Below are 14,274 nucleotides of genomic sequence, written 5' to 3' on the forward strand. Positions count from 1 at the left end.
ATCGTAAAAAAATTTGATATAATTTTGTCCAAAACATAACAAACTTTTTTACATTTTTGCTAAAACTGCTAAGCAGTTTTGTTAGAATTTGAGTTATTTAAACCACCTACAGTGGCTAATTTATAACAGCCGTTGTTAGCAAAAACTACAAGGTATACAGCCCTAAGGGTTGTACGAAAGGGTAACGCAGGACTATATCAGATCGTCAGATCAAACACTAATGTAAATTGCATTTCTGGCATATGTATGTTTATAAGAATCTGTGAGTGCCATTGTTTAAGTGAATGTTTAAAAGAGAAGAGCACAAAATTCAGATTCAATTCTTCATTGAATGCAATGGTGGCTTTGAAATATGTGGATGGGGGTTCATAAGTACAACGCCAGCAACCATTCATGCCATTCAGCAATTCATGCCTCCAAAAATCCACACATGTCAAATTTGGTTACATTTGCTTGATTAGTTTTAGAGTTATAAGAAAATTTGTATTTCATTTGTATGGGAGCCCCCCCTCCTTCTTATAAGGGGAGTCTCAGTACCCCATAGAAAAAATTCTTATCATCGAAAACCCGCACATGTCAAATTTGTTTCCATTTGCTTGATTAGTACTCAAGTTATGAGGAAATTTGTATATTATTTATATGGGAGCCCCCCCCTCCTAAAGAGGGGAGGAGTCTCAATTTACTATAGAAAAAAATCTTATCTTCTGAAAGCCCTACATTCCAAATTTGGTTCCAAATGTTTGATTCTTTCTAAAGTTATGAGGAAGTTTGTATTTGATTTGTATGCGAGCCCCCCCTCTTAGAAGGGGAAGCGGTTTCAGTACACCGTAGAAAAAAATCCTACCTTCTGAAACCCCCACATGCCAAATTTGTTTCCATTTACTTGATTAGTTCTCGAGTTTTGAGGAAATTTGTGTTTCATTTGTATAGAAGCCCCCCCCCCTCTTACGCCCTCCTTAAAAATGCTCTCTTACCCCCCTATAAAATTGCTGGTTATTTTATCTATCCAACAACATATAAATTGTTCAGTTTCGTTCAGTAGTTTAGTAGTTATTAGCATTTGAAATCTTTCATTCAAACGTTACACCTCTATTTTCTTTTTCACAAAGTGCTACCCAGTCCCAGTATAGTAAACAAAGACGTAGTCCTACGTCAAAAAACGATCAAAAAATAACAGGATCAGTTATATTTTGTTATGCCCTCCTGATCGGGTAACCATTTCAGTTATCTAAGATCGTACCGAGCGATATACTTCATTCAACAATGATTCGGTTTCAATCGCCGCACTTTAATGTGCATGTGTTCAGATGGATTTCGATCGGTGAAATATTAAAATTTGTTGATTAGGTACGCTTCGGTTTACGTTTTGCGTTTTATCCGGCCATCATCAGATATTTACTTTATTCAACAATAAACGTACCGAAACATTTCATTTGTCTAAGGGCGAACCGAACCATTCAATTCAGTGCCATACAGAACCATTTTATTTACCAGTAGTCGCACTGAACCATTTTAATTAAATGCCATACAGAATCATCTTATTCACTAATGGTCATAGCGAACTATTTTTTACATCTATGGTCGTACCGAACCATTTGCTGCATTGAACTATGATCGTAAACTGCTCGATTTGACTGCTCAACTGAATTGCTCGACTAGACTGTTCGATTCGACTGTTCGACTCAACTGCTCGATTAGACAGATCGACTTGACTGCTTGACTAAACTGCTCGATTTGACTGCTCGACTAGACTTCTCGACTGCTGCTCGACTTATTTGCTCGGTAGTAAACTCGACCCGACCGCTCGACTTTACTGTTCAGTTCGACTGCTCGACTTGACAGCTCGACTTGCCGCTCGACTCAACTGCTCGATTTATTTATTAATTTGCAGTTAATCGTGTGTAGACCGTGAACTGTCTGACAGGACTGTTCGACTCAACTGCCCAACTTACTACTCGAGCCGACAGCTTAATACAACTGTTCGACTAGATTGTTCGACTTAATCTCACGACCCTATTTCTCGACTAGACTGCTTGACTAAACTGTTCGACGATTCGACTGCTCGGCTAGATTACGCTATTCAACTGCTTAACTAAACTACTCGATTCAACTGCTCGACTTGACTACTCGACTCAACTGCTCAATTCATCTGTTCGACTGGACTGCTCGATTCAACTGCTCGACTGAACTACTCGACTCTACTGATCGATTCGACTATTCGAATCGGCTGCCCGACTAGCCGCTAATTTCAATTAGTTCGTGGCAGAAAATGAACGGTTCAGAGCCACTCATACAAAAGAGCCATTTTGCCCATCTATGGAATCAGAACAGTAGAGATAATGTTTTTATTCAGTTGAATAAAACTATTTATTTCAGTTTCAAGCTATGACAAGCATACTCTACAAGTTCAGTTATTCAAGATCAAGTAAGGAGTATCCTATCCATTACCAATTACCATAGATTTCTGCGTTTGGTTCGAATACTCCGCTTCCAGCGAACTGTTAATAACTCCCAAACAAACACCAGAAAACTAGCAACCAAGCCACTACCGTACATAATCCACACGAGTGTTAGATTCTTCAACTCCACCAGCGCCTCTGGAATGATGCGATACTTGGAATCGTCTATCTCCTCGTCGATTTTGTTGACCAGCTTGAAATATTTCCACAAATCGCCGTTGGTAAATCCCTGCATATTCTGCCGTACCGCGTCGTAGAAGGGTGAAATGTAGTCGAAAGCAGCTAATCGCGGGTACGAGTTGGGTCGAACCTTCGACAGGCGAAATTTACGCAGCACAACTTCCGACACATACTGATACCGATCGCACCACAGCAGGGCGCAGCACATCCGTTCGTAGTCCGATTCAACCCGATCGGCCATAGCCGTCACCGAACCGGGGAAACAGTTTTCATTTTGTTTAAAATTATAGATTCGCAAATTATTTTCGGTTGATCGAAAAGTGCACGATTTATTCACCAGCTCCAGTGTGTCCAGTTCCGGGTAAAAACGAGCAGAAATGAGAAATGAAATCACCAACGACTCGTAGCACGATATCATGACAATTCCAACCAGTAAGAAAATGCCATTAACGACACGTTCCGTTTCGCACCGAACGTTTAACTCTGTTCCACAAAAATTGGCGCAAATCACTATTATCAACTCACGCAACCAAGCCGATGGTGAGTACTGTTTAACAATCAGTTTTCGCAATAGTGCGAGCAATACCATGGCGATTCCGTAATTCAACCAAATATACCAATCGAAAGGATCTGTCAAAATGGTGGCCAAAGGCTTCAATTTGCTTCTTGGAACAAGCAGGCAGTCGTGTGTCATCTTGTTCATGAACAGTATGTCAGTCCTACTATACTGGCTTGGCCGGGGATCGAATGTTAGTGGGAACTGATATCCGTTCCGTGAGATCACGTAGGATGCGTTAATTCGCTGGGCTGCCGTTTTTAGCAGATACGTCTCCGACCGGTCGGCTCCAACTGCACCGACGCGGGTTCCACGGAAGTTGCGCAAACTGTGCTGCAGATAGTTACGTTTGAGTTCGGTTAATTTGAACTGATACTGAATGAAGCGATCGAAGAATTGGTAGTGCATAATGGGGTCGTCGTAAACTATGTAGATGACGTTGAATATTTTCTGATTGACAAGAAGAGGTAGGATTTTGGGTATTGCTTGTTTTGAAGTGACCAGTATGAAAGCCGTAAGCGTTTGCGAAAATAACATTTTAAAGTTCGTTTGCATGGATGCTATTAAATCGAGTGAATCTAGAAACAGCAAAGCGCACTGAAATCGCGACACCGTGCGGTGCCAAAAAATTGCTGGATCGCCTGTTATTCTACGAACAAACGGATCGGTTTTTAACACTTCGTCCATTATGCTGTTTAGAGGCTGACTATCGATGGCGTAGAAAACTTCCAGCGTGTGGATCGATGGGCAAATTGTTCGTTCCACATTCAGGATGTCCTGTGCTGCTGTGGTTTGTCCCGCTGGTTCACTAACTATCGCCGGCTGACTGTAGGTTAACTGAGGCAGCAAAAGCATCAAAAGCAATTTCGCGTTCATTTGGACGTAGAGAATCGAATGGAATGTTGCATTGACTGTGTCCTGGCTAATATACTGAATTATATAAAATATGCAGTAGGTCCTAATGTACTGATAACGAACATAGTGATATTGAGAATTTTAATTTCTCAGATAAGTCATTAAATACAGACCACTAAAAAATTGGTGGAAAACCCTGTATTATACATATTTAAAGCCTGACAAAGGTAATAAAACTCTAGAAAATAAAGGAACACATATACCATACATGTAACGGAGGACGAATCCCCCTGCCGAAATTGGAAAAATGTGTGGATAAAATTATCCACACATCACCAAAACATTATTGCTAACACCTGGAAGTCTTCGTATAAAGAACCCTGTTCTTTCGAGAATAAAGGGACTCCTAAAAATCTACAAACCTGGTAATGAAATAAGAGAAATTATTTCTGCAATAGAATCCAATCGAACAATTAGGAAAGTAGGTAGCTAGTGAAAGAAATTCGAGCTCTGCTAAAAAAAATTTCAATTCTAACAGTTAAGAGCACGGGAAATTTCAGGTAACATTGAAACATTGATGTAACGGCCTTGTTCCGGAGTGTCTCGGTGGACGACGCCGTGGAAACGGCGACGGTGTGGAAAATTGGCTGATTTTATAACGCAGAATAAAAGTAGCAATGCAAGAAATAAAATCCTTTTTTTTCATTTGAATGTTTCTACTCCCTTTGTCAGTTGCCCTCCTGTTGTCCTCCAGCCACTTGTAAATTTGTGTTTTTCTCGGCAATCCGTATAAATCGACACACAGACTTTTTTACGTTTTCAAACCTCCCCTTGAATGGCCACCCTATTCCCCTTTTCAGAAATCCAGCCACTTGTATAACTATTATCTTTCCAAATACATTATTACAACCGGATTCAAACCCATAGCTAAACACCACCCGCTAAGGCTCGCTGCTACTCATGTACCTTTGAACCACAGAGACGCTGGACAAAAGGAGACTGCACAACCCCCTTATTAAGCTAGCGACGTATCTGCATACTCCACCATCTGGTGGATTGGGTTATTTATAGACACAAATTGTGCCTCTTCCTCCGTCTACTGTACTACTGGGCACATTTTGTTACTTAAAGTGAAAATGGAGCAGGGATTTTTTGAGTTTAATCTTAAAACCCTAAAGTGTCCGAGCGTAAAGAACTTCCCGTTAGACACTTGACATAGTTATCGATAATGAATCCTCTTTCATATGTGAATCATTTAAGGCAAAAAACAAATTAAAGAAAATATCAATTTCTCTCAATCTCTCACTCAATTTCTACACTAGTCAACTCTACTCTACTTTACTTTACTTTACTTTACTTTACTCTACTTTACTCTACTCTACTCTACTCTACTCTACTCTACTCTACTCTACTCTACTCTACTCTACTCTACTCTACTCTACTCTACTCTACTCTACTCTACTCTACTCTACTCTACTCTACTCTACTCTACTCTACTCTACTCTACTCTACTCTACTCTACTCTACTCTACTCTACTCTACTCTACTCTACTCTACTCTACTCTACTCTACTCTACTCTACTCTACTCTACTCTACTCTACTCTACTCTACTCTACTCTACTCTACTCTACTCTACTCTACTCTACTCTACTCTACTCTACTCTACTCTACTCTACTCTACTCTACTCTACTCTACTCTACTCTACTCTACTCTACTCTACTCTACTCTCACTACTCTATGCTAAAACTTAGTAAAACTACTCAAAATGCTCTTAAAATGTACAAACATAGATTCCAAGTATTTTTTTCAACCAAACAGTTGGCAGTATGAAGACAACCCAACCCAAGTAACAGTTCTAAAGCCACTTGGTTTTACTTCAACTTTATATGAGTTTTATAGCGGGATTAATCATTACATCATTATGGTATTACGCAATACCAAGAGGATACGACTCAAATTACACTTGTAGCTTGCTGTAAAACTATAATAAAACTTTAAATAAAGCAAATTTCTTGTGGTGGCTTATATTATCACGATAAAACAAATTGGTTGCGCCACGTCTCTTTTAAACTTACCATACGTGTGGCGTATCAACACAATATGGCGCACAAAGCAAAGTGTTTTGCAGAAAGAAAGTAATTATCAGTCGGTTTTTCTGTCACAGGAAGCAACTAAAATGATTTTGCTAGAAATTGAGATTGACTAACTGAATATATTTATTTTGTTGAAACAACCAGTTTTCGAAAATTGCATAATTTCGATGGCGAATTGATTTTATCCACGTATCATATCAATATGAACGATAAAATTTAATGCGCATGTGCTGCAAACGACTTGAAATTGCTCAAAATTTTATTAATTACCAAATCGATCAGAATGATCTGAAAGTAAAACTTTAGCTTTTCTGCTCACGGATGTATTTTATTTTCAAGTTGGTAAAGCTGGCGAACTGATTTAGCTTTTACCAGTGCGGAAAGCGAAAAGCATTATTAACCGTTATGTGTTCGGCTGGGTACCCGGGTACCTTTTGAGACTTTATAGCCTCGAAAAACAAGGTTTACGACAACTCAGCCAGCTAAAACTCGTAGAATGCTCCTAACTAGTGGGAATAAACCATTTGTCATCAACAGTGTGCCTGTAGCAGCAGGGGGGGTCGAAGGGGGGGCCTTCGAATTTTTTTACCCCATAAGTGTTCGGATGGGTACCCGGGTACCCACCGAAATGAAATGCTTCTAACTTTATCAATTCTTGACCGATTTTGGATCTTGAACCGTCAAAAGATTGGAAAATTTGTCTATTTTTAGAACATGAGACTTACCAAGCCTGGGACCACGTCTGGTTCCCGTAAATCCGGATCTCCGGGACCATGTTCCGGATCCAAAACAAATGTGTACAATTGTCAATAAAACCACACAATATTGGTATCAAAATTCATGAAATCACTCCAGGAGTTGATGTTTATCTATTTTGAGTCCATTCAACTTATAGTCTTTGGAATGGCCACTCCGGAGCAGGTTCCTGTGGGGCTCTATGAGACCAGTAACATGTTTGAATGAAACCCTAGCAATATGTATATCAAAATTCGTGAAATCAGTCCAGGAATTGAAATTTATCTTTTTTAAGTTCAGTTGATGACATGTCCTTGGAATGGCCATTCCGCGGCAGGTTCCTGTGGAGCCTTATGAAACCATTAACATGTTTGGATAAAAACCCCAGCAATATGTATGTCAAACTTCATGAAATCACTCCAGGAGTTGATTTTTATCCACTTTGAGTCCATTTGATGAGTTGTCTCCAGAATGGCCATTCCGGAGCAGATTCCCGTGGGGTCCTATGAGGCCACTAGCATGTTTGGATAGAAACCCTAGCAATATGTATGTCAAAATTCATGAAATCACGCCAGGAGTTCATTTTTATCCATTTTGAGTCCATCTGACAAGTTGTCCCCGGAGTGGCCATTCCGAGGACAACTCGTCAAATCGACTTAAATGGACAAAAATCAATTCCTGGAGGGATTTCATGAATTTTGACATACCTATTGCTAGGGTTTCTACCCAAACATGTTAGTGGCCTCAGGGCCCCATGGGAATCTGTTACGAAGTGGCCATTCCGGGAACCACTCATCAAATGGACTCAAAGTGAATAAAAATCAACTCCTGGAGTGATTTCATGAAGTTTGACATACATATTGCTGGGGGTTCTAACCAAACATGTTACTGGTCTCATAAGGCTCCACAGGAACCTGTTGCGGAATGGCCATTCCGAGGACATGTCATCAACTGAACTCAAAAAGGATAAATTTCAATTCCTGGAGTGATTTCACGAATTTTGATATACATATTGCTAGGGTTTCCATCCAAACATGTTACTGGTCTCATAGAGCCCCACAGGAAGCTCTGGAGTGGCCATTCCGGGGACAAATCATCAGATGGACTCAAAATGGATAAAACTCAACTCCTGGAGTGATTTCGTGAATTTTGATATACATATTGCTAGGGTTTTCTATTCAAATATGTTAGCGGTCCCGTAAGGCCCCACAGGAACCTGTTCCGGAGTGGCCATTCCAAAGACTATAAGTTAAATGGACTCAAAATGGATAAACATCAACTCCTGGAGTGATTTCATGAATTTTGATACCAATATTGTGTGGTTTTATTGACAATTGTACACATTTGGTTTGGATCCGGAACATGGTCCTGGAGAACCGGATTTACGGGAACCAGCCGTGGTCCCAGGCTTGGTAAGTCTCATGCTCTAAAAATAGACAAATTTTCCAATCTTTTGACGGTTCAAGATCCAAAATCGGTCAAGAATTGATAAAGTTAGAAGCATTTCATTTCGGTGGGTACCCGGGTACCCATCCGAACACTTATGGGTGTTAAATTTCCCGTACACATAACGGTTAAATTATGGCGGTAGCCGTCGAGGAGCGAAGGCTTAATTGGTTTTATTGTTGCTTTCAGCAGAGCGTCATACGACTACTTGAGCTGATAACCTGATTGTTATAGAGGTTATGAAAACATTCTGAGGAGTGGACCACTTGGTCAGAAGGCAGTTTTTTAGCGGTCATCAGGCAGTTCTGGTGGAGATTATTGTTTTATTAGCGGTTTTATGAAATTGGTCATGAAAACCACTATAAGAACGTAATAAAACTTAGAATGGTTACTTGGGATTGTAGACGTCTCTCCCCTATTAAGAAAGATCCTCAATAATTTCATATATGTCGTTGATGACACAAAAAAATAGGACTTTTCCACTAGCGATAAAAAGTTAGAGCATATTCTACTTTAACTTTTTATTTGTATAATCACTTTATTTCTGTCAATGAATTTCGAGCAATCTGAGTAAATATTCAATTTAGGAGACTGTTCTGAAATGGCAATGGTCGTAAAAAATTAATTTTGCAATATCACTTTTTTCCATTATTTATACATTAGAGTCTATTGCATATTTCATACATCATAAATTGCAGCGCGCTAGCAAGAAAGCAGGTGCCGTTTCAACGTTTCATTCGGTTTACCACGTCCAAATGAACTCGAAGTTACTTTTGGTGCTCTTGCTGCATCAGCTAGCCTATTGTCAAGTGAAGGTTAGTGAACCTCTGGGACAGATCACCGCATTGGACATACTCAATGTGAAGCAAACTATTTGCCCATCGATCCACACGCTGGAAGTTTTCTACGCCATCAACGATCAGTTTTTTGAAAACGTAATGATTGAGGTGTTAAAATCTGAACCGTTTGTTCGTAGAATAACAACTGATCCAGCCATTCTTTGGCACCGCACGGAGTCTCGTTTTCAGTGCGCTCTGATACTTCTAGACGCAACCGATTCACTAGCTGAAGTGTTCTTTCAGCAAACCCTTACAGCTTTCATCCTGGTCACTTCAAAACAAGTAATGCCTAAACTCCAACCTCTTCTTGTCAATCGGAAAATATTCAACGTCATCTACATAGTTTACGACGACACCATGCACTACCAATTCTTCGATCGCTTTATACAGTATCAGTTCAAATGGACCGAACTCAGACATAACTATCTCCAGCACAGTTTACTCAATTTTCGTGGAACCCTCGTCGGTGCAGTTGAAGCCGACCAGTCGGAGACGTATCTGCTAAAAACAGCAGCCCAGCGGATTAACGCATCCTACGTGCCCTTACGAAATGGATATCAATTCCCCCTAACATTCGATCCCCGGCCAAGCCAGTATAGTAGGACTGACATGCTATTCATGAACAAGATGACACACGACTGTCTGCTTGTTCCTAGAAGTAAACTGAAGCCTTTGGCCGCCATTTTGACAGATCCTTTCGATTGGTATATTTGGTTAAATTACGGAATTGCCATGATATTGCTCGCACTGTTGCGAAAACTGATTGTTAAACAGTACTCACCGTCGGCTTGGTTGCGCGAATTGATACTAGTAATTAGTGCCAATTTATGTGGCACTGAGTTAAATTTTCGAAGCGAAACGGAACGGGTTGTTAATGGCATTTTCTTACTGGTTGGAATCGTCATGATATCGTGCTACGAGTCGTTGGTGATTTCATTTCTCATTTCTGGTCGTTTTTACCCGGAACTGGACACAATGGAGCTGGTGAATAAATCATGCACTTTTCGATCAACCGAGAAAAATTTCCTTATGCAGAAATTTAAACAAAATGAAAATTGTTTCCCCCGTTCCGCGGCGACTTTAGCCGATCGTGTTGATTCGGACTACGAACAGATGTGCTGCGCCCTGTTGTGGTGCGATCGGTACCAGTATGTGTCGGAAGTTGTGCTGCGCAAATTTCGCCTGTCGAAGGTTCGACCCAACTCGTACCCGCGATTGGCTGCTTTCGACTACATTTCACCCTTCTACGACGCGGTACGGCACCATATGCAGGGATTTACCAATGGCGATTTGTGGAAATATTTCAAGCTCGTCAACAAAATCGATGAGAAGATTGACGATTCCAAGTATCGCATCATTCCAGAGGCTCTGGTGGAGTTGAAGAATCTAACACTCGTGTGGATTATGTACGGTAGTGGACTGGTTGCTAGTTTTCTGGTGTTTGTTTGGGAGCTTTTAACAGTTCATCGGAAGCGAAGTATTCGAAACAAACGTAGAAAGGTACTGTGGTAGTTGTACTGTTGTTGTAAGACATCCTTGGAAAGTTTTAAAAATAAATTAAAAATTTGTAGTGTTTAATGATTTTTATTCCGTTGGAATCGTACCAATTTGTTGAGTTGAAAATTGACACTACAAACGATGACTCTATACAGGACCTGCATTTTACGACCCGTTAGCTAACGCACCGATGCGCCGTAAACTGCTTTAATTGTATTTCAAAAATTAATAAAATGTATCTCAAGCATGTTAGCAAAATAAATGTTAAAATTTGACTCATCACTATCGTTGCACTTTGTATTCTTGTTGTTTTCCATTTGCAATACTTTAACTGCGTAACGTTTCTGCTTACTACACTTTAGCTGTCGTCTAACGCATTAGCAACATTATTCACCGTCTCTTAATCTGTACTGGTCTGTTGGAAATACTTGGAAATGACGTCTTCTCAATTCACCGAAAAGGTTCAATCAAGCCGAGTAATAAAGAACTTACGGTGAGCTTAAACTTCAGATAACTTTGGAGTACTAACAATCAACCTATTCTTGTGACACCAGTTGACGAAAATACCCAACAGCATTTGAAGATTACGACAGTTTTCAATTGACCGTACAGTAAAGTACAATTTCGGATTGTCTGCGTACAGGAACTTACGTCTATCACCTAGAATTAATGCTACGTCATTAAAATACAACGAGAATATCAAAGGGCCCACATTGCTACCTTGTGATTCACCCGATTTGTTTAAGAGTGTTGAGAAAACGGTAGGAATTGAATTGTACGAGTGGTGTTTAACCATCGACCGTTTATACGGTTTGTTATCTGCAGCCACGACCAACAACCGACCGAGCTATTTCTGAACAAAAAATCGTCCGCCGAATGTTCTGAAGTCAAAACGACCAACAGCCTTGAACCGTACCTACTTTCTCTCTTTGGACAGTTTGTTCCTCGTCGATGATTAAAACCTATATACACTAGTCAACTGTCGTGCTTGTATGACTCCGAATACGTACGTACCAATGAGCGAACATTCTCCTACATGCGGCGATAGGTCACATCAAATGTCACGATTTATTTTGTGTGACTGTTTTTTCCTCTCATGACATTTTGCATTGTACTGTTGAAATTTCAAGGTTTTACCGCTTCTCATTACGCATACAAGTTGAAGTTGCAACAGTATTGACCAGGGCTCTTGAAAAGGGATCGCAAGTTGAATGTGACTGCCGTGAATGCGAACTTTCCGCATTCAAACTCTGCTTTTTGAACGATCATTTGACTGTTTTTTGAATCCAGTCAATCTGCCGCTTGCGCTGCTGCCGTCTTACAATTCATGCGGCATCTCAGCAAAAGCAAACAGTCGGTCTCCCGTTTTGCTTTGCCCTTTGAGAATATAAACTGCAAACTGACTGGAAGCATACGGTGACGTATTTTTTCGTTTCTCTGTTTGTCTCCAAATCGGCTGCTCACAGTAATAGTTTGTCACCCGGACGTCGGTTCGACGCAAGCAAAATATTCGTTTGTATTGGACGGAGTCCGACCGACTTCTTCCATGCACATGTAGTGGTTGTTTTTTTGTAGTATTGAATCATACGATTGTGCGATTGCTTTTCGTTAGTGTGGCGACTGCCAGTCATTTGACTGTTTTGCAGTCATTCGCTGCTCCAAACGGTAAAGGTAACTTGATCGAAACGAAAATGTTAAAAAGCTTTAGAATGCGTTCGTTCTACTGCGTGCAATCGGCGTTTGACTGAGCAAACTGCCAGTTGTGTTATGCATAGCGTTCGTATTCCACCACTAAACGGACGGTGTGAACTTGAATGCGCGTTGGTATGACTGCGGTAGAAAAAAAGGATCGGTCGAAGCCCTGGTATTGACTGACAAACGAAAAGAATGTAATTGCGGAACCCTTTTCCCCATCTCCCAATTGTCCTCGGGGTATGACGCTGGTCCAACAATAAGTGATCGCATGGTCGAATCTCAGTTTTGTCGGTTTTGTTATAACCTTGGTTTCATTAGCAGTTCCAGAAACATTTATTTCCAATTAGCTGATTGCCCGATCTCACTCGGGGTCCCTTTGTCACTCAGTCACTTGTACATCTGTCTCTCACGTTGTCCCCCAACCACTTATAAATCTGTCTTATTCTCGGTAATCTCTATAAATCGACGCAAAGCCTCCCATATATATTTCCATATATCCCAGATTTATTTACCATACATTCGTCCTTGGTGGAACCCCCCTCTTTACTCAAAGTCAGTTGCATAACTGCAATCGGTTTAAATGCAAGAGAAAAGCAACCCCTTTATTTAGATCGCTTCCCCCTCCTCCCCTCTGTTAGGGATTCCCCTCTTTTATCAACTTCCCAGAGCAGAATGCCTAATGTCAAGGAATCCCTAATGTGTGCCAAGTTTGATGAAGAATATTCCAGGTCTGTTATGAATCTCCCCCTTTTATCAATCCCCTGAGTTCTTGTTTATTTCATAGCAAATTTTGAAAATGTCACAATAATTATATGAAAAATGCGAACCTTGCTACAGATAACTGGTTGTTTCATTTAGGTAATTCCAATGTACACCTAGTTCTATAAATGCTTTCCAATGGTGGTCTTAAAGGGAAAATCGGTTGGGGGCTCATGGTGAAAACAGCCATGTTTTTATAAAATCCAATATGGCGCCCAACTCCAAGATGGCCGCTAAAAAAGTTTTTATTCCATGCTCTGTTCTTCTACTTTACGGAACCAAGCCATTATCACATCATATAGATCTCAAGGTATGCTTAAAATTCAATTCAACTTTTTTTTTGAAACTTCGGGCCTCTTGGCGAATGTGGGGTCTACTGTTTCGAGGTATTAAAAGGGAAATTTTTATTTTTTAACGATTTTCAACCAATCAAATGCAAAAGTTCCAATATTTGAACGCCCCGTTTCAGCGAGAATTACTCAAGTATGCATTATCCATAATAATAATTTGACGGAGTGACGAAGAGCTTAGTATATGTTTGTTTTGGTGTTGTCTTAGTCGTAATAATATTATATAGATAAGTAGAATCACAGCATATTTTATAACATTTTAAAACAGGGATTTCAACAAACCCGTTTTTTCTTACGCTTTCTCTCTACTATCTGCCTGTTTCTATCTCTTTCTCCCTTTCTAATCTTGATCCACTCTCTGTATTTTTATCTACCTTTTCACAACGCCTTTAGTTTTCTTTCTCTCTGTCACTTGTTTGCTCCTGCTCTCATTACTCTCTCTCGTTACTATCTCTCTCTCTCTCTCATTACTCTCTCTCAATCACTACTACTACTTTTATTCTTTTTTCCCTCTTTCTATTTTAATTCCTACTGTTTCTTAATTTTTTTACTCTTTTGACTTTAATTTTAACACTTCCTCTCCATTCTCTCTATCACTACTCACTCAGTTTTTCAGTTGGTTTTGATTCTCTTCACATAGTCTCTCTCTGTCTAACTGCCGTTGCGTGGCTGAAATCTTTCCTGTAAGAGGTTTTTACAAGTTCAGCTTGGATCGAATTTATCGTCGGCATTTTCAAACAAATCAGAAGGTGTATCGCAGGGTAGCATTCTTGGACCACTCCTTTTTATCATGTTTTTTAATGACGAA

This window comes from Sabethes cyaneus, chromosome 3 (assembly GCF_943734655.1).
Source record: "Sabethes cyaneus chromosome 3, idSabCyanKW18_F2, whole genome shotgun sequence".
In the NCBI taxonomy this organism is placed as follows: Eukaryota; Metazoa; Arthropoda; class Insecta; order Diptera; family Culicidae; genus Sabethes; species Sabethes cyaneus.